This window comes from Nomascus leucogenys, chromosome 22a, assembly GCF_006542625.1.
Source record: "Nomascus leucogenys isolate Asia chromosome 22a, Asia_NLE_v1, whole genome shotgun sequence".
NCBI classification, from domain to species: domain Eukaryota; kingdom Metazoa; phylum Chordata; class Mammalia; order Primates; family Hylobatidae; genus Nomascus; species Nomascus leucogenys.
The window spans coordinates 73465861-73486556 of record NC_044402.1 but is presented as its reverse complement, the minus strand read 5'-3'; the positions used below and the strand labels follow the sequence as shown (position 1 = coordinate 73486556).

General features: G+C 40.0%; 1 protein-coding gene across 2 annotated transcripts in view; it reads right to left on the bottom strand.

Moving 5' to 3' along the window:
- Positions 1-20696, bottom strand: part of MAP3K20 (mitogen-activated protein kinase kinase kinase 20) — a 194546-nt gene that overhangs the window by 136525 nt on the left and 37325 nt on the right. The window lies entirely within an intron of this gene.

The following is a 20696-nucleotide window of genomic DNA, read 5'->3' as shown; positions in this document are numbered from 1 at the left end:
GCATCTACTCTCATTTCACTGGGTCCTTTCAGCTACAGTTATTGTGAGAAAGCGTCTTCCAAGAACTTAGTGTTAATTTAGAAACTGTAGTTTCCAAACTGTGCATCATCTCTACATGTTACCCAATCTGCTTTCGGATCTTATACACTTTTTATCACCATGGATAAAAACACTGATACAAGCTTCTTTAGGTAAAGGACTCAGATGTTTACATTACTTTGCTACTAAACTATCTTCTAACGTTTTGGAATTAAATAAAAATACACATTCTTCACCATACTTCCCATTTTAAAATATGTAAAATTTAGGAAACTATTTAGAAAGATGACTCCCTAAATTTTATATATCTCTATCACCAACTTAAGTAGAGAAACACTGAAGGACTGTGTAGGAGTGAGCCACATTTTTAAATCAATAAATATTTTTGTATTTTTACTGTATGTAAAGTACTGTTGAGGTCATGGAAGTGGAAGAGAGAAAAAGAAACGCTCAGTATACATTTCTAACATTTATTTAATACGACGTGCTAGGCACTGTGCTAAACACTTCTTGTGTGTTCTCTTTTAATTCCCTTAACAAGCTACCAAGGTTAACTTCATTTTGCAGATGAAGAAAGAGATTTAGTGGTTGTGTAATGGGCCCTGGGTCACTAAGCTAACAAGTGGTATAGCTGAGATGGATTCAAATTCAACAACCACTTCTGAGCCTGCACTCCTAGTCACTACACTATACTGAACCCGTCCCTTTAACACCACACTACAAATCTGACAGGGGACCTCGGAAAAGCTTACAGAAAGCAACCAAAGACAAATGCTTGGCAGAGGTGGAAAACAGAGAAAAACTTTAACTCTCCTCGGTGGAGGCAAGGAGGAGCTAGGGCTTTGAAGGAAGGGTGTTTTAATGACAAGAAGCGTCTGAGGGGCTGGGAAGGGGTAGAAATGCATTTCAGCTAGAGTCCAAAAAGTACACTGCTCATTCGGAGAGGATTCTGCCCTCTCTTGAAGCTGATACACAGCCTGCATGGGGTGCAAGGGGTGGGGAGGCAGCCGGAGGAGAAGACGAAAGCTTTGTTGAGGGTGATTTTTGTAAAAGGCCTAAATGCCATATTAAGGATTACAATTTTTCTATAGGTAATGGAGAACCAACAAAAGTTTCCAGTGCAGAAATTACATGATCTGATCTGTTTTTTCTTCTTTTTTAATTTGGGTCCATATGACAGATGAATCAGAAAGGGGGAATAACCAGAGGCTGAAAGGAGTGATAAGTACGACTTGAATTAAGGGAAGGAGAGATGGGGACAAGAAAGTATCAATTAAAAAATATCTATGATCAACAAAACCTACATGACTGAGAATACAGCTAAACATTCATTTCCTCAGGGAGTTCCCTGACCTTCCATTCCAGGGACCTTGTTTTTGATAAGAGATGAGAATTTATCTGGGGAGAGTTAGGGATGAAATCAGGAATGTCTCTAGAAAATCAAAGAATAGACACTTAGTCCTGGTTGCAAACCACAAAATCACATCAAACCAGTTAGCTGCCAACCTTGCCTCTGCTTCTATCACATCACATTCATTCTTAAAACTTGCTCCTTTCTGAAATCTTTGCTTTGTCATCAACCCCAAGGCAACCTGAGGTTCACAATACTGAGTGCACCTGAGCAGACCCTTAGAGAACTTGCCTCCTACCATTCCACTGCCATCTTTCTATATTTCTACACATGATTTTCTGAATTTTATTCAGCCTTGATTAAAATACTTTCTTCTGCAAATATCTAATATACCACATAATTTCCTAGCTGAAATAAAGAACCCTGCCCAGCCCTTTGGCTTACAGACAATATAAAATAACTATTATTAATTGGTACTCATTTTCAAACATGTTTTGCTTTTATTTGACAATTTCAAAAACAACTACTTGTATATATGACTGGTTTCATGGTTCCTATCTCTGGACAGTTTATTTTTCACTCCACTTCAAAATGAAATCGTTGAATTCCTAAGCAACTCTTTCCCCATCTCCATCACACTGGGTATCCATGGCAACATGTCCTGAAGAACTGGTACACTGTAGCATTTCATTGTTTAATGGAGCACCTAATGTCAATTACTGTACATATAACTTTATATGTGTGTATATTACTTAAGCTCCTTTGTATTCTATAAGGCATATATGACAGTCTCTAATTCCCTGGAGACAATGCACTATCCCCTCTAGTGGGTAAAAGCAACAGCAGAAAAACAAAATGAGAGTATGCACAGGATGATTTAAGATCCTTGGGCTGCCTCTGTTGCTGCGATTTTTCACCAAGTTAGAAGACACAGCCAAGGGTTTTTATCCAGGCAGACAAAAACTGCAAATGCCATTACTCCATGAGGTAATTACAATCCCTAATAAATAGCATGCACATTGTTTTCAAAGGGGCTGATAGACAAGTCACAATCTGTTCTTAGAAGCATCTTATTTGTTTTAGTCATAGCCACGTGTTTCAGTAGAATTTTGGTAGATCCTAAAACCTTGTCACATTCTGAATCCTAGTGCAGTTAAAGTTGTTGTTTCGCACTTACATGGCATAAAACAATCATCAGCAAGAATTCCCACTGTCTCACTGCTGGTCTCATTTTATCTACTAGACAGTGTCCTGAGAACAGAATCGCAAAGTCTGTTCCATATAGAACACTTTCACAGCTCAGTGTTCAGCACCATCCCAGACTGATCACACCCTAGCATGTTGGTTCTCTGTTAACCAGCACACTTTGGACGGGATCCAACACATTCTCATATCATATTTAATTCTGCACTTTAGTGAACGTGCATTTAAAATCTAAAACTGGAAAGATTTCAATCTTTCTATTTTTTAACTCTCTCATTTTACAGATGAAGACATCAGAGAGGGAAGCAACTAATTCCAGAGTCTAGGATAAAAATATGAGTATCCCTGTCTCCTTGATAGCATAAAAATACTGACATATTCTCATTACCCTTTTTGTTTCTGATTTTTGAGAATAACAAACATTAATGGATATTATCTCAGGGCAGTTCTTCATTAAGCAAATCTACATTGTCTATAAGGTGCTTTATTTTAAAAATGGACATTTTTCCATGTCAGTAAATATGGGTCTAGACAATTGTTTTCCATATTAGCTTAATTTTCATTGAATGAGAATACCAACATTTATTTGCCCAGTTTTTTTTACTGTTGAAAATTTAGGCTGTTTCAAATGTTTCATGATAATAAAAACACTTAAGTGAACATCTCTGCACATTCATCAGATGCACTTGTTTGACCATAACCTTAGGATATATTCTGAGTTGTGAAATGCCGAGGTCAAAAGTAAGCCAATTTTGACGCATAATGCAATTCTGCACTTTGGAAATATATCAACTTATGTTGCCTCAATTTTAGAGGTTCCTTAAACAAATTTAGAGAGTGTCGGTTTCCCAAGCCCTTACTAATAGTGAGTATCTGCATTCATTTTTATCTTTATCAACAGTAAATACTCTACCCTTTTGTGAAATGTCTCTTCATGTCCTTTTTCTATTTTTGTAATAGTATGTTTGGCCCCAAGTTCTTGACTCCACTTTAGTTAAGTGAGCTTCAATTATAATTTCTGATTATGCGTAATTTTAGAAAAGGCAATTCCAACTTGATTTTAATAGGTCAAGTATAGATAAAACATCTGGTAAAGTTTCATTTCTAAATACCTCCATATCCCTTAATGAAAGCACTTATGAAAGCACAAATGCAACAGTTACAAACACAAGACGTATCTAGTCAGACCAGGACTCAGATCCCAGCTCTGCTCCTATTTGCTGCATGATCTTTGGCAAGTTATTGAATTCTCTATGCCTCAGTTTCTTCAGATGTAAAACAGTGATAATGCTGTTGTATTCATGGATTGTAAGATGCATGTTTCTTTTGGTATCATTGACACTGGGTATCACTGACACAATTGTATTACAATTGGTGGCATCTTACAGTTTCCATTGGCAGCATTTTTTTCTTAGTGGTGCATAATATTTTAAATCAAAGCCATCTTAGATTTGATGAGCTATGACAGTGCTTACCTCACAGGATTGTGGTAAGAATGAAATGAAATAATGCATGCAAGAGCTTAGCATAGTAAATACTCCAAAAAAACTCTTAGTAAGTATTCATATAGTGTTACATATTTCTACAACTTTGATTTAAATGTTTAAGATTTCTAAAATTGGCTGGGCGCGGTAGCTCACCAGCACTTTGGGAAGCTGAGGAGGGCAGATCACGAGGTCAGGAGATTGAGACCATCCTGGCCAACATGGTGAAACCTTATCTCTACTAAAAATAAAAAAATTAGCTAGGCATGGTGGCGGACACCTGTAATCTCAGCTACTCGGGAGGCTGAGGCAGGACAATCGCTTGAACCCAGGAGGCAGAGGCTGCAGTGAGCCGAGATTATGCCGTTGCACTCCAGCCTGGGCAACAAGAGTAAAACTCCGCCTCAAAAAAAAAAGAAAAGAAAAGATTTCTAAAATTGATCTGAAGAATGTTTTTAGTTCTTTGAAGGAGCATATTTCATATAAATAGTTGAAATTTTTTAATTTTAAAATTACCACAGCAAAAACAGGTTCTTATTTAATGTAATTAAAGGGAATCTAGTTTGAACAGGAAGTGATTGTTTTGCACTTTCAGGAAAGAATCAGCTCAACAATGTACTAAAATCATGAGATTAAGCAAAGTCTCCAAACAGCTAAAGGAGAATTAATGCAAAGAACAGCATGGAAATTTTTCATTAAAGTCAATTTAGGCTGGACTCAGTGGCTCAAACCTGTAATCCCAGCACTTTGGGAGGCTGAGGCAAGTGGATCACTTGAGGTCAGGAGTTTGAGACCAGCCTGGCCAACATGGCGAAACCTCCTCTCTACTAAAAATACAAAAATTAGCTTGGCGGGGTGGTGCGCACCTGTAGTCCCAGCTACTCAGGAGGCTGAGGCACAAGAATCACTTGAACCCAGGAGGCAGAGGTTGCAGTGAGCCGACATCATGCCACTGAACTCCAGCCTGAGCAACAGAGTGAGACTCTATCTCAAATAAATAAATAAATAAGTCAACTTAACTATAATGTTTTCTATATGCTGCTGTGATTGGATCTTTTACAGATGCATAAACTCAAATCAATGTCATTTCTTGGAAACTGCAATTAGAAAACTATCATTGGAAATACTGAAGAAGGCATGAAGGAGGAGGAGTGTGAGATGAACCTGTGTCAGAGGAAAATACATTATTGAAATCATTTCAAGAATTTTCATAATCTTTTGCATCAACATGAAATTGTACTCGGTGTGGGAAGGCTTCAACTGGCATGAGATATGAGAAAAAAATAGGTATGGTTCATTTGACAGAGGGACAGTTGAAATAATGTGTGTGTGCATGGAAGTTACGAAGGTCTAGATTCTACCACTTACTAACTATATGACTTTGGGCATGTATGTTCACTTCTCTCCATCTCTTCACCTGCGTCCTGGCAATAATTCCTAACCCACTGGGGTGTTACCTATGCACACAGGGCACTCAGCCCAGTGCCTGACAAATGGGAAGAGTTCAGTAAGGGATTGCAGGTATTCTTATTACTGGTTGATATGCATGAATTATGGGGCAGCCTTTATGTCTTACTTTTTTTTTTTTGTCCTAACGTAGGATAAATTTTACTGATGTATTCCCAACCAACATATGCATTTTTGGAGTTAGTATCTTATTTCCAATTCCCACACCCATCTCACTTGAGAATTAGGCAATTTTTTAAAAGAAAGAAGAAAGGTTGGGTTTATTTACTGTAAATGTAATATATTTTAACTTTTTCTCCTATCTTATACCAGTTGTTTCCCATATCTTTTTTCTCTGCCAAAAACTCTTCAAAATGAAAACGTGCTTGTTGTAAGCTGGGATCTTAAATTTGAAAGATGCTGCTAGAATTAAAGATTGACTTTTTAACAGAATCCTCCAAAAGCACAATTTCTGTTTCTGAATAAATTATTTATAAAGTTATTTTTCTTCTCTCTTTCCTTCATTATGAATAGCAGAGCAAGTCTTAAGTGAAGGACAGAGCAGTAAATCCTTAATTACATTATTTAAATATTCACAGAATTCTTAAATGAAGAGGAAATGGAGTGGGCCAATGGGAACCAACTTTCCCAGACTTTGCAGTCAGTATCTACACATCCGTCTTTTCATTCTTTCTTAGATTCACTGTAATTAGAAATGGTCACTGGGTGGTCTCCTTCAATGGAAATTTGCTTTCTTGTTCCTTGTTGTATTTATTTTGTGATCAGAATCCTAATGTTATTGAATGGTCATAATGCTAGCCCCTACTTCCTGTTGTATGTTTGAAGAAAACCACAATACCAACTCAGATAGGATTGTGGTTTGGTGGGGAACTTAAATGTCCATTCTAAAACCACATGGCCAGCGCAGAAGTTAAGAACATTCACAGGCTCTATTTCAATTTCTAAAATCCAGGGAACACACACCTTCTTGATGTTGCAGAAACCAATGTCAGAGTTAAACGTGTGGATGCTGCCTAAAGAATGTCTGGCTTGCTTTTTGAAGCAAGCTTTATTGCCTAGAATAGTCTTAAGAGCATTCTGCAATCCAAGCAGTTCTCACTCCCCTTGCCTCTAGACTGCTAATAAAAATAAGAAATGCATATTCTCTTTGTAAAGAAACATTCACCGGTGGCTCATGCCTGTAATCCCAGCACTTTGGGAGGCCAAGGCGAGTGGATCACGAGGTCAGGAGACTGAGACCATCCTGGCCAACATGGTGAAACCACATCTCTACTAAAAATACAAAAATTAGCCAGGTGTGATGGTGCATGCCTGTAGTCCCAGCTACTTGGGAGGCTGAGGCATGAGAATCGCTTGAACCTGGGAGGTGGAGGTTGCAGTTAGCAGAGATTACACCACTGCATTCCAGCCTGGGTGACAGAGTGAGACTCTGTCTCAAAAACAAAAACAAAAAAAAAAAAGAAGGAAAAAGAAAAAAGAAAAATTCATCGTTACTTTGTTACATTGACACCACCCTTACCCCAATATCACCACTAGAATACCATAGAATCATCTCTTTCTTGCCCAGTGTCAGTCATTCTTTTCTCTGCCGCAACTATATAATATGAAACTCTAAAATACTCTATATAAATCCTATGTAAGTGCCACGGGCAAAAACATTACACAAAGTATTTTAAAAATATATATATTTAGAGACAATGCCTCATCCTTTGGATTAAACATGTTCTAGTCCCATAAAGAAATTTAATTATATTGCTTGAAAGCGTTTGTTTTTAATCATTCTAGTGGTATAATTTTTCTGCTCACTTATAATGTACAGATTACTGCGAAACAGAATGGAAGAGTATATATCACTCAAAAAATTAAAAGGGGCCAGGCGCGGTGGCTCACATCTGTAATCCCAGCACTTTGGGAGGCCGAGGCGGGCGGATCACGAGGTAGGAGATCGAGACCATCCTGGCTAACATGGTGAAACCCCGTCTCTACTAAAAATACAAAAAATTAGCTGGGCGTGGTGGCAGGCACCTGTAGTCCCAGCTACTCAGGAGACTGAGGCAGGAGAATGGCGTGCACTCAGGAGGTGGAGCTTGCAGTGAGCTGAGATTGCGCCACTGCACTCCAGCCTGGGCGACAGAGTGAGACTCTATCTCAAAAATAAATAAATAAACAAAAGGAAATAAAGAAGAGAAAGCCTACTAAGAAAACTCTTCTCAGGAATAAAATTTATCTTCCCTTCCAATCCCCAGGGTACTGACATTTTTAGTGTTTGACAAGAAATGCTAGTACATTCAATAAAGTAAAGTTTTATTAAAAAAAAAAAAACACATCTAACATTTAACTTCACTTCCTATTTTCAAACTGTGAGGTGGAGACTGCTAAGCAGAAAAACACAAGTAAGTGAGGTTGCTCTAAGGGTAACCTGAGATCCTTATTTTGCTGTGATGAGCCTGCTCACCAAGCTAAAAAGCTGTAAAACAATACACATTCTTTAGGTGTAGTCCAGGATTCACTGATATACAGTAATGCTCTGAAGACTGAAATACGTACACAAGAACATATTATATGGTTAAAGTGCTTTCTTTTAGAAGACGAGAGATTCTATAAGGGATATATTTAATGGTAGATTCAACATACCTATCTTCCTTAAAATAGGGAAGACAAAATGGTATACCCATTCCTTCTCAGAATGACTAGTACTTTATAAAATGTGCAAGTTGTGGGTTAACTGCCTCTCAGTTCCACATCCACACATTACCCTCCTATGTGGTACTTGAGCTGGACCCTATAAAATCATCTCTCTTTTGTCAGTTGGTAAAATTTTTCTTTTCCTTTTCTTTATTTTCTTTAGAGACAGGGTCTCACTGTCCCCCAGGCTGGAGTGCAATGGTGCAATTATAGCTCACTATAGCCTGGAACTCCTGGCCTCAAGTGATCCTCCTGCCTCAGACTCCCAAAGTGCTGGAATTACAAGCATGAGCCACCATGCCCAACCAGTTGTTGCAACTTTAAGCTTTCTTAACAGAGGCATGGGAGGGTCGTAGCAGAGGAAGGAGCATCTTTCTTGTCTGTTGCTGCTTTTTCTTCCTCTTGACAGTCTGGCTGCCAGCAGAGTGCAGGAAATCCAGTTGAGCTCACCCTTCAGCAAGTTTCCTGGACACCCCAGCAGCTGGATTCCTGTGAACAAGTTCTGGCATGTCACACCCTAATGGGCAGTTTCCTGCTCAACAGCTCTGGCCACAGGCAACCCAGAACTTCTCATGGAACAATTCCAACCTGCAGCACTACATCAAGCCTCACCAGCACCCCAGTAGGTGGCTTCTTGTGAACCAGCTCCCACCCATGGAACCCCAACCGACCCCCACCGCCCCATCATCCATTCGCAGCTGCAGCCTTTCCAACGAGGTCTCAGTCACAGCCCGGGGAGCGGGCCCTCTTCCAATCTGCTCCTTCCTTGGATGCACTTCATCAGGCCTGGAGCTAGCAGCTGTTCTCTGCCTTTGCTATCCCCATATTCTTTAGAGTCTCTTTTACCCTGTTCAGTAGTCAACCACCTTTTACTAGGCAACCGTTCTCTATACTAATTTTCCTAACTGAACTCTAATACAGAGTTGGTACCAAGTATGGTTCCTGGTTACAGACCCTCAAAAATATTAATAGAACTTTGGGATTAGTATGGTCATGAGCTTTGACTGGAGGACAGCACCAATCCTTGTCAATGGGATATGGGATGCTGGTAATCCATGGCATAAAGTTACATCAAAATTAACTAAGCTATCACCTGTGATTAACTGCAATGAAGTGCCAACAGAAACAACGTCTTGGGAGTCAAAGAGGCTGCTGTCCTTGACCCCTATGGCAGTAATGACGAATATAAAGATTATAGGGTACAATGAATTCTTTTGAGTGCAATGAAGCATCTACCAAAAGAAAATAAGTTTAGGTGTTTTTAACCCCCAGCCCAAGTCTAAGAACCAGAGAGCTTCCACATTAGCTCTAAAAAAATATTTTATTTCCTGTGGCCACAGAGCTACTATTTCCAGAAATAATACTAAAAAAAGGTACTGGGTGTGTTGCTCAATTACAACATCAGTTGAATTTACAACCACAATCTCTCATGTGAAAGTTAGGGTACTGGCTAAGAAAGAATGGGACCTGAAACCTCGAAAGGGGAACATCTGGTTGAATTCAAGATGAAACAAACAATTTCAAACCCCAAAGAAACTCTGAGGTTCCCTTGACCATGGAAGTTGCTTGCCCTCCTATGTCTCAAGAGACTAGCTTTCTTTTTCTGGAAAACTTTTGCTGAGTAGCCTCACCTGGAGTAGATGTCTTTATAAGGGGATGCTCATTCTCCTCAAGATCTCTCATAACCGGCCGGGCGTGGTGGCTCATGCTTGTAATCCCAGCACTTTGGGAGGCCGAGGCGGGCGGATCATGAGGTCAGGAGATCGAGACCACGGTGAAACCCCGTCTCCACTAAAAATACAAAAAATTAGCCGGGCATGGTGGCGGGCGCCTGTAGTCCCAGCTACTCGGAGAGGCTGAGGCAGGAGAATGGCGTGAACCCGGGAGACGGAGCTTGCAGTGAGCCGAGATCGTGCCACTGCACTCCAGCCTGGGTGACAGAGCGAGACTCCGTCTCAAAAAAAAAAAAAAAAAAAAGATCTCTCATAACCACTCAGTTCCTAAATCTCAACATTCTTCACAGTACACAGCATCACCCAGAAGGAAATGGCTTATGGACTCAAAAACCTGCAAGACCCTTGTTAATATATGGTGGCAGAACCCTGGGAACATGTGTGGGGGTAGATACCCATGGTGTTAGATAAAGAATGCTGGGAAATATACAGCACATCAGGCTGCTTTCATGGATATAGATGCACCTACTAGAGTTTCTGGACTGAATGTGAATGTGTTAGCTCATGAAGCCAGAAGTCTCTGAGAGCTTACTTGGTTGGTTGACTGAAACTTGTAATGAGGTTGAAATGCCAGAACTTCCCTGGCATGATATAGAGGATGGAATCCAAAGGCTTAAGGAGATAGGAATGTAGTGGATTTATCATGTGTGAACTACATACCCGACCACCTCAACTACATCTCCTGAAAAGGACCAGAGACACTCCTTGCACTAAGACATTGAAAAATACATAAGTGAGGGGAGCGCTGCATCTCTGAAAAACTCTGTAGTTATTTTCCTTTGTAGACCAGTAAGACCACAGAAGATGTCACGACTGAGATGAGCTTCCTGGTTTCTTTGGAGATGGTGGGATACAGGAGGAGCAGAAAAAGTAGCAGCACTGAGTGCCAAAGACAAGATCGGTGCATTTACTATCAAAGGGATCAGGGACATAATAATCAAAATGCTTTGGCCCACAGGAATCTCTGGTGGTAGCTAATTTATCCTGCAGTCCCTAGGAATGAAATCAGTATGCAGTTTATTACAATACTGTATAATCTATATAACAACAACAACAAAACTGTAGGTCCGGTGGCCATTACATCACCACAATGGAGAGTCACAGAATCACACCCAGTTCTAGGCCTAGAACAGTTTATTGACCCGTAACTCTTTGATTGAAGGGAAGGCCAGGTTTCCTTCAAAAATAAACCTGCAGTGCTGCCACAGGCATATACCATAAATCCTCCTCCAAGCCTTCACCAAAGAGGCCTGCTGCCATTACTAGATGGAGAGTGCACAGGGAGAAAGGACATACTCAGATATTTCAGGGATTACTAAACACTAGCTCTGAATCAACACCAAGTTTCCCCACAAGTAGACTAAGAAAGAAAAAACACAAGCTCAATTTATAAATGGTTCTGCATGAACACTGGTATCAGCTGAACGAAAGTCTATGTCCACAGCTTACATCCCCGGTTAGGGGTGACCCCCAAAGAACATCTTTTAAGGAAAATCTTCCCAGAGGGAAGAACTTTGACAATACATTTGGTGATTCACTTTGTCTATAATCAGAAATGGCCAGAAATAAGAGTTTACATTAATTCATGGGTGATTGCTTATAGTTTATCTGAATGATCAGGGACTTGAATAGAAGAAGATTTAAGATTGGTGACAAAGAATTTGAAGGAAGAGGATGTGACAGACCTCTCACATTGGGCACAGACCTCAATAATCAAATGAATACAATTATATGCTCTGTGGATGTCATTCAGCCTCCTTCCCAGCCACCCCAAGGCTTGCTCAATGGGGCCATGAACAAAGTGGCCATGATGGCAAGGATGGAGACTAAATGTGGGCTTAGTAACATGGACTTCCCCTTATCAAGGCTGAACTGTCTGTTGCTACTGCCGAGTATCTAATCTGCCAACATGGAGATAGACACTGAGCCCCTGACAGTCTCCCATTCCCAGGAGGTGACAGTGGGAGGGGTGCATCCATGCTGAATGGAATAGACATGTATCCTAGATAAGAATTTGCTCTCTGGCCAGGCGCGGTGGCTCACGACTGTAATCCCAGCACTTTGGGAGGCCAAGGTGGGCGGATCACGAGGTCAGGAGATTAAGACCATCCTGGCTAACACGGTGAAACCCCGTCTCTACTAAAAATACAAAAAAATTAGCCAGGCTTGGTGGTGGACACCTGTAGTCCCAGCTACTTGGGAGGCTGAGGCAGGAGAATGGCGTGAACCTGGGAGGCGGAGTTTACAGTGAGCCGAGATTGCCTGCTGCACTCCAGCCTGGGCAACAGAGCAAGAATCTGTCTCAAAAAAAAAAAAAAAAGAATTTGCTTTCCCTGCCTATAATGTTTCTGACAATATCTTCATCATTTGCTCACGGAATGCCTTATTCACCATTATAGCTTTCCATACTGCATTGCTTCCGACAAAGGAAACCACTTCACAGCAAGGGAATGAAGCAATGGGCTCATGCTCATGGAATTAAGTAGTCTCACCCCATATTCCTCCAATCAGAATCAGCTCACCTAATAGAAATGTGTGATGACTCACTGGAAAATTCAGGTATGGCATCAAATGAGAGACAACACCCTGAAAGCATTTCTGATTTACAGGATGAAGTAAGAATACGCCTTGAATCATGGACCACTGGCAACCCTGTAACAGAATACACAAATTTGGTAATCAAGGAATAGAAGTGAGAGTGACTCCTGGCTGGGTGCAGTGGCTCATGCCTGTAATCCCAGCACTTTGGGAGGCCAAGGCGGGTGGATCACGAGGTCAGGAGATCGAGACCATCCTGGCCAACACGGTGAAACCTGTCTGTACTAAAATACAAAAAAAATTAGCCGGCCATGGTGGCACACACCTGTAGTCCCATCTACTCAGGAGGCTGAGGCAGGAGAATTGCTTGGACCCGGGAAGCGGAGGTTGCAGTGAGCCGAGATCATGCCACTGCACTCCAGCCTAGGCAACAGAGAGAGAGTCCATCTCAAAAAAAAAAAAAAAAAAAGAAAAAAGAAGTAAGAGTGACTCCTATCACTGTTATACCTAATAATTCACAGAATTAATGATCCCCACCCCAGTACCCCGAGCTCTGTTTGGAGATCTTAGTCCCCAAGGATGGAATGCTTTCACCTTATTGCATGTGGGGACATAATAATTATTCCATTTAATTGGGATACGAGACTGCCACTGGCTATTTTAGGTTCAGAACCAACAAGCAGAAAAGAGGATACTCTACTGACTGGAGTGATTAATCCCAATTACCAAGGAAATATTGGGTTGTTGCTAAACAATGGGGGCAAGGAAGTCTATGTCTGAAACCCAGGGGGTTCATGGGGTGACTCCTAGTGCTTCTATGCCCAAGAATAGAGGTTCATGAAACAATATGACAATCAATAAAAGGCAGGACTGCTGAGGACTCAGAACCTTCAGGAATGAAAGTTCAGGTCACCCCATCAGGTAAAGCCGCCCAACCAGCTAAGGTTTTGGCAAAGTGAAAAAAAAATATATAGAATGACACGTAGAGAAGGAAGTCAGAGATCATGACTAGTTACAGAAATGCGGACTATAGCAGCTTTGGGGATTTTCCCTTTGTTCTTTTTTTAAAAGGTAATTGTATTACATTGAAACTATTTTCTTTTAAAAAAGAAAGAAAGAAGAGAAAAGGCAGGAAGGCAGGGAGGGAGGGGGCTTTGCTTGTTCTTTGTGTATATGTGTAGATACTTGTGTATATTAATTATTTCTCTCTGATCTCTCCTTCTTCCCCTTGTTATTTTATATACAAATTGTTAGAGGCTAACTTTATGATTTAGTCTTCAGGTAACAGAATATTCAGTGTACTGTAATGAAATCTGAGAAGAAATTAATAAAGCAGGCAATGGACACGGTGACTGTTGGGACTGCATCTCATTTTGGGGAAAGGGTGAGAACTTCTTCACTTGTACAAAGGGCAGCTGACCTTCATCATAGGTGAAAAAATAGAACTGTTTCATTATTACATGGAAGTTCAAGTGTGTGTAGATGGTGTATATAGAAGCTGAGTAGCCAAAGAGATGAACTGTGCCAGTTAACAATTTATTGCCTCTCAGCACCAAATCTATCGTGTTTTGCACTGCCTCGTGATACTGGAGCTAGGCCCTGTAAATACTTTTCCTCTGCCAGCTGGCATGGTGTTAACCTGTGTCAATACAGTGCACTGGAGGGACCACTGCAAAGGCCCAGTGGAGGAAGAGACCTGTTTCCTATATGCTTTTCCTTCCTCCAGTGGCCATGATGGCCAGCAGCATGTACAAAGCCCAGTGACAGTGGTACTGACCCTCAAGTTGGTTCCACTGGCCACCAGCCAGAAGACTCTTGTGGGCCAGCTTTAGCCTCCCAGCACCCCAGCAGGTGGCTTCCTGCACACCAGCTCTGCCCCATGGCACACTCGAGATCGTCACTGGACCCCCAGCAGATGGCTTCCTGTAAACCAGTTCCAGCCTGTGACACCACCCAGTCAGCTGCAAACACACCTTCTCCAATAAGGGCTAATTTCCAGCCTGAGTGGGGCCCTCCTCCAAGTCTGTTCCTCCCTTAAGTACTCTCTCTCAGTGCTAGAGGTAGCAGCTGTTCCCTACGTTTGCTAGTCCTATATTCTTTAGAGTCTTTTAAAAGTTAACTATCTTTTACTAGTTAATAATTTTAATATTGAAGTTTCCCTATTCAAATTACTGGTGTGGTTTCTGACTCTGATTGATACAATCTACTGTTTTCATACTGAAGCATCTACTGTATCATGGTATTATCCATTTGACAGAATATACAATTGACAAACTGTACACTTCTAAAACTTAATTATAGCTACTTCTAGAACCATTAATTTGATAACATTTTAAGAAAATGACAGGATAAAGTTGTAATTCCTTGAGTGAAAGAAGAGTTATAAATCAAGTTCAACATACAAGATGATGTAAATACAAAAAATGATGGTTAACTATCATGATTATTACTAACTTCCAAGTTAAACCTGGCCATTAAGGAATCTCTCACCTTCAAAGAATTCAGGAAATCTCCTTGCCAAATACATTCTCTAATCCATGCTTTACTTTATGCCGTAAGATCATGGTACTCAGAACAAGGCCTTGTGAACACCAAAGGTGGAGAATGTATGGGTGTGCTTGTGTATCTACACACAGGCTTGTGGCTCCAAGTGCTTATGTTCTCAGGCATCAAAATTAGATGCACAGTCACCCCCCCGCCCAAAAAAACCAAAACATAAAATATTTATATGTTACAGTTTTTACCTGCTGCCTTTCTAAATTGTTCCCCTACCACAAACTTATAACACAAAGACAAAAATCTGGAAACAATTTCAAAAAATTAACAGGTCTATAAACGCCATGGGTTAGGTCTTGCTCCCTGAACTAGATCCATTAATGTTAGTGACTAAATTCACATCTCATTCTTTATGACACATCTATTTACAGTAGAATTTTTATCTTCTTAAATATAAACAATACAACAAACTAAGAAAATAACCTAACTTGATTGGAGGAAAATGGAATTACAAAGAGAAAGGAGATGAAACGTAATTAATCTTAAGGTCTACCAAATGGCTGAATTTCTCTTTTTGTAAAATGATGGAAGCAATAACAGCTGGTGCAGGTAGTATGCTTTCAGGTCCAGAATTTTCTAATTACAACTGTATAAAGAACAGAAAACCCCTTGGGGGTAAGTCTCCTGCCATACCACAGATTTAGACACTGTACTCACATCTTTCCATTTGCCATCCCCCTCAAGCATCTATCACCCCCTTCCCATCATCCTAACTTTGATGAATGATAGGCAGGAAAGAATGACATCATGAATTCATCATGAGTGAATGACATCATCTGACACAGGGAAGGCCTATATATAACTTAGGAGGAAAAAGGAGAGTGTCTCTGTGCTAAGTGCCAGAAGTGATTAACAAAAATTTCTGTAGCCAAAAATTATTTTTATGCTTGCCTTATTCAGATGCATTTTCTAGATGAGTACTCCAGGGTATCCTCAAATTTATTCTATTCTATACTGTGTAATCTTGAAAATTACTAATCGATTCTTTTTGTGCAATTAAAAATAAAATTCAATATAATTTTATTAGAAAAAATAGGCCAGGTGTGGTGGCTTGTGCCTGTAATCCCAACAATTTGGGAGGTCAAGGCAGGAAGATCAATTGAGCCCAGGAGTTCGAGACCAGCCTGGGCAACATAAGGAGACTCCCTACAAATAAAAAATAAGTAAAATTAGCCAGGCGTGATGGTGCACATTTGTGGTCCCAGCTATTCAGGAGGCTGAGGTAGCATGATCTCATGAACCCAGGAGGTTGAGGCTGCATTGAGCCGTGATTGTGCCACTGCACTCCAGCCTGGGCAACAGAGTGAGACAGTGTCTCAAAAGTAATAATAAATAAATGAGGAAGTTTAAAACTACATATCCCTGCTTCAAAAAAGAAACTCTTCAGGCATTCTTAAGAGACTCACCTTAAACACTCCTCATTCTTTCAGATTTGCTTTATGGATAAAATTTAAAAATACCAACTCTTTATTTTATTGATTGCATTGTTAAATGCTAATTAAAATTATATATTACATGATATAAAATGATAAAATAGAACTGATCTTTCCTAACTCTTTTAGAACTGATACCTCCAAATTAGCCTTGCCTTCACCAATGAAGTCCCCATTAATGAAATCCCCATTGCTGCCACCATTCAAGAACAATGATCCAGTTTGCTTCTTTTTCAAAGGAGCTAGGAATCTGGATTTATGTAAAATCATACGATTTTTAAATGTTCACAATGAATTCACAATATTTACTGTTCAGAGACTGGGTGAGATAGATTATAGGCAAAGAAGGGAAGCGCAGGCATGCCCTTTTGAAGGTTCTAAGCTTCTACCAATAAGTAGCTGAGGGAAGTGTAGCTGAAGGTCATCAAGGAGGTCATGGTATAAAGAAGTCTGCAGTCGGCTCAGAGGTTATTAGGGTGGATAGCAAATTCACTTGATGATGGTCAGAAGTAGGATGCAGATGGTAACCAAGGCAGGTGATAAAGATAGGCAAGGTGGGATTGTTTGCCAGATGAAGAAATGAGCCTGCAGCCAAAGCAATTTAAGTAGTCTTGGGGAAAAACAAAGTCAGTGATGAGGGGTGGCAGCAAATGAAAAAATGAAACTAATGTTTCTGTGGCTAATGAACTGATTCAGTCAAAGATGACATACTCATTTTGATTTAGAAGTTGTATAAAATCTGCTTTAGGGAACACAGGGAGATGCTGGCCAAAGGACACGAGATTTTGGTTAGGAGGAATAAGTTCAAGAGATCTATTGTACATCGTGGTGATACAGTTTGTAACAATATATTGTATACTTGAAAATTGCTAAGAGAGTATATTTTAAGTGTTCTCACCAACAGATCTATCATAAGTATGTGGGATAATCCATATGTTAAATAGCTTGATTCAGCCATTCCAAACATCATGTTGTACAGTATGAATATATACCATTTTACTTGTCAATTCAAAATATATAATAGGCCAGGCACAATGTCTCACACCTGTAATCCCAGCTCTTTGGGAAGCTGAGATGGGAGGATTGCTTGAGCTCAGGAGTTAGTGAGACTGGCCTGAGAAACATGGCGAAACCCTTTCTCTACAAATTTTTTTTTTTTAAATTAGACTCTCTCTCCTGCTCTGCCCTGGTAAGACATGCTTGCTTCCCCTTCGCCTTCTGCCATGATTGCAAGTTTCCTGACGCCTCCCAGCCATGCTTCCGGTTAAGCCTGCGGAACTGGGCCAAAATTAATACTAATAAAAAGCAAAGCACAGACCAAAGCTAAGAATCCTCACAGAGTCCACTGCATCCCCCGCCACCTCCACCAGAACAGGCGCTGGGATCCACAGCTGAGAGACCCATAGGCGGTTCACATCACAGGACTCTGTGCAGACAACCCTCAGTACCAGCCTGGAGGCTGGTAGACTTGCTGAGTGGCTAGACCCAGAAGACAGACAACAGTCACTGCAGTTCGGCTCACAGGAAGCCACATCCATAGGAAAAAGGGGAGAGTACTACATCAAGAGAACACCTCATGGGACAAAATAATCTAAACAACAGCGTTCAGCCCTAGACCTTCCCTCTAACAGAGCCTACCCAAATGAGAAGGAACCAGAAACCCAACTCTGGTAATATGACAAAACAAGGCTCTTCAACACCCCCCCAAAAAATCACACTGGTTCACCAGCAATACACCCAAACCAAAAAGAAATCCCTTATTTACCTGAAAAAGAATTAAGGACTTCAGTTATTAAGCTAATCAGGGAAGGACCAGAGAAAGGCGATACCCAATGCAAGGAAATCCAAAATATGATACAAGAAGTGAAGGGAGAAATATTCAAGGAAATAGATAACTTAAAGAAAAAACAATTAAAAATTCAGGAAATTTTGGATACACTTTTAGAAATTTGAAATGCTCTGGAAAGTCCCAGCAATAGAATCAAACAAGTAGAAGATAGAAATTCAGAGCTTGAAGACAAGGTCTTCCAATTAACCCAATCCAACAAAGACAAAGAAAAAAGAATAAGAAAATATGAACAAACCCTCCAAGAAGTCTGGGATTATGTTGAATGACCAAACCTTAGAATAACTGGTGTTCTGAGGAAGAAGAGAATTCTAAAAGCTTGGAAAACATATTTGGGGGAATAATCGAGGAAAACTTCCTTCACCTTGCTAGAGACCTAGACATTCAAATACAAGAAGCACAAAGAACATCTGGGAAATTCACTGCAAAAAGATCTTTGCCTAGGCGCACTGTCATCAGGTTATCCAAAGTTAAGACGAAGGAAAGAATCTTAAGAACTGTCAGAAAGAAGCACTAGGTAACCTATAAAGGAATACCTATCAGATTAACAGCAGATTTCTCAGCAGAAACCTTACAAGCTAGAAGAAGAGATTGGGGCCCTGTCTTCAGCCTCCTCAAACAAAACAATTATCAGCCAAGAATTTTGTATCGAGTAAAGCTAAGCATCATATATGAAGGAAAGATACATCTTTTTCAGACAAATAAATTCTGACAGAATTTGCCATAACCAAGCCACCACTACAAGAACTGCTAAAAGGAGCTCTAAATCTCGAAACAAATCCTAGAAATGCATCAAGACAGAACCTCTTTAAAGCATAAATCACACAGGACCTATAAAACAAAAATACAAATTAAAAAGCAAAAACAAAAAACCAAAGTACACAGGCAACAAAGGGCATGATGAATGCAATAGTACCTCACACTTCGATACTAACATTGAATGAATGTAAATGGCCTAAATGCTCCACTTAAAAGACACAGAACTGCAGAATGGATAAGAACTCACCAACCAACCATCTGCTGTCTTCAGGAAACTCACCTAGCCCATAAGTACTCACGTAAAGTAAAGGCATGGAAAAAGACATTTCATGTAAATGGACACCAAAAGCAAGCAGGGGTAGCTATTCTAATATCGACAAAACAAACTTTAAAGCAACAGCAGTTAAAAGAGACAAAGAGGGAAATAGATAATGGTAAAAGGCCTTGTCCAATAGGAAAATATGACAATTCTAAACATATATGCACCTAACACTGGAGCACCCAAATTTATAAAACAAATACTAATAGACCTAAGAAATGAGACAGACAGCAATACAATAATAGTGGGGGACTTCAATACTTCACCGACAGCACTAGATAGGTCATCAAGACAGAAAGTCAACAAAGAGACAATGGATTTACACTATATCTCAGAACAAATGGAATTAACAGATATATATGGAATATTTCATCCAACAGCCCCAAAATATACATTCTATTCAACAGTGCATGGAACTTTTTCCAAGATAGACCATATGATAGGCCATAAAACCAACCTCAATAAATTTAAGAAAACTGAAATTATATCAAGCACTCTCTCAGACCACACTAGAAACCAACTCCAAAACGGACCTTCAAAACCATGCAAATACATGGAAATTAAATAAGCTGCTCCTGAATAAGCACTGGGTCAAAAATGAAATCAAGATGGTCATTAAAAAATTTTTCAAACTGAATGACAATAATGACACAACCTACCAAAACCTTTGGGATACAGCAAAGGCAGTGCTAAAAGGAAAGTTCATAGCCCTAAATGCCTACATCAAAAAGACTGAAAGAGCGCAAACTGACATTCTAAGGTCACACCTCAAGGAACTAGAGAAGCAAGAAAAAACCAAACCCAAACCTAGCAGAAGAAAGGAAATAACCAAGATCAGAGCAGAACTAAATGAAATTGAAACAAAAAAATACAAAAGATAAATGAAAACAAAAAGCTGGTCCTTTGAAAAGATAAATAAAATTGATAGACCATTGGCAAGATTAACCAAGCAAAGAAGAGAAAAAAATCCAAATAACCCCACTAAGAAACAACCAGGAGATATTACAACTGACATCGCTGAAATACAAAAGATCATTCAAGGCTACTATGAACACCTTTATGCATGTAAACTAGAAAGAGATAGATAAATACCTGGAAAAATACAACCTTCCTAGCTTAGATACCCTGAACAGACCAATAACTAGCAGAGAGATTGAAATGGTAATTTAAAAATTACCAACCAAAAAAAAGTCCAGGACCAGACGGATTCACAGCAGAATTCTACCAGACATTCAAAGAATTGGTACCAATCCTTTTGACCACTATTCCACAAGAGAGAGAAA